Source organism: Haliotis rufescens, unplaced genomic scaffold, assembly GCF_023055435.1.
Source record: "Haliotis rufescens isolate VD_foot unplaced genomic scaffold, xgHalRufe1.0.p SCAF_16, whole genome shotgun sequence".
Lineage (NCBI taxonomy): Eukaryota > Metazoa > Mollusca > Gastropoda > Lepetellida > Haliotidae > Haliotis > Haliotis rufescens.
This window is the reverse complement of record NW_025963846.1, coordinates 22,970,236-22,972,035: the sequence shown is the minus strand read 5'-3', so window position 1 is coordinate 22,972,035 and position 1,800 is coordinate 22,970,236.

Below are 1,800 nucleotides of genomic sequence, written 5' to 3'. Positions count from 1 at the left end.
TTGTTATTATATTCCTTTCGTTGAATAGCCGTTCCGTTAGAAGCTTTGTCCCTTGGCTAGTTGGAAAGTGGTTAATATCAGCGTTGAGGTCACCAGCTGTTACACATGTTCCGACACAAGAATATATTTGTCATAAATGTTACATGGTGCACCCATGGCGGCTTATACTGGCTAATGTTCCGATTAGTTGAAGGTAGCCTTGTCCCAAGTACATATAAATCTTCAAACCTAGGTTTAACAATCTTTGTTATCACAACGTGATTATCTTCAGATAGTACTTGCTTCGCTGTATATTCTGTCGATGTCCTGAGTAAAATAGCAATACCTCCAGATCCACGATTACTGGCACAGGTATCATCACAGATCAGTGTTTACATTAAATTTATTATCCAATGAATGAAGATAGTTGAGATTGTCTGCTTTTAGCCAGTGTTCGGTAATAACAACCACATCGTTGTTATAAAGGAGCGAGATGAGCCGTGGTGTTCCATACATAAACTCCCCTGACATTCCAGGTCGATATTCGATTGGTGCACATTTAAAATGTATAGGATACAAATGTAGTTTATGTTCATGGTGAATATATGTTATATCCTAGTGGTCACTTTCCAAATATCGTTCACGTTGTCTTACAGGGTCGCGTGACCATACTTCGTCACGACCACGTGACCAGTCCTCATCGTGATTACGTGGCCAATATTCATCACGTTCACGTGAAAAGTCTTCAACATGCTTTCGTGGCCTGTAGTTATCAGAACGGTTCATCTCGGATCTTGGTACATATTGTCTGCAGAATATACCATCAGGCCAGAAATCATCAGTTATTTTATCAGCATCTTCAGCATCAATGTTCACTTGTATTGTGTAGGATGTGTTGTTGCCGCGGTTGTCACACCATGTTTTCATGAGACGAATATGAGTAACTCTCACATGATTATCTGAAGCGTAGTTACCAACTGTCTTTCAACAGTGTTGAATGGAGAGTCCGCTTCAACTCGTGATAGAACTAGTTTAAGAACTCTTTTCCTCTTAATTCCAGTGAACATTAAGTTAACACCCGCACTACTTTTACTGTTAACAGCTGTTACTGTGGTTAAGTTTCTTGGTTTGGAAGGTGATCTTTGGACGACTTGACCCGTGAAGATTCCGGGTCGAATAGGTCTTCAGCAACCCATGCTTGCCGTAAAAGGTGACTATGCTTGTCGTAAAAGGCGACTAACGGGATCGGGTGGTCAGGCTCGCTGACTTGGTTGATGCATGTCATCGATCCCAATTCCGTGGATCGATGCTCATGATATTAATCACTGGATTGTCTGGTCCAGACTCAATTATTTACAGACCGCCGTCATATAGCTGGAATATTGCTGAGTGGTGCGTTAAACAACAAACAAATAAACAAAACAAAAACATGGTATTTCCGGTGTTGCGTGCTCACGGTAGTAATTTGGCGTTGGGCAAAACCTATCAAAACTCATTATGACTTGTAGTATGTGCACCCCCTTTATACAGCTGTATCTTTAGGAAAATAAAGTGTGCACTATACCCAAGAAAGTACGCTGCTTGAAATCAGATTTCCTTTCCTGAAATATGTCTGTAAATGAATGTTAGACTGAACATATATGCTTTGAAGCGTAACTGATACGTTTTAAAAATTATCCCCTAAGGTATCGTGCATGATTTCACCCGTACATTAGCCGATACGGCCTTATCTGGAGCCCTGAACGTGCATGTGATGTCCTGTTTTATTGCCATGGCAACTGCAACAACGTGGTTTCCAAACATGAGATGCTCAAGAGATTT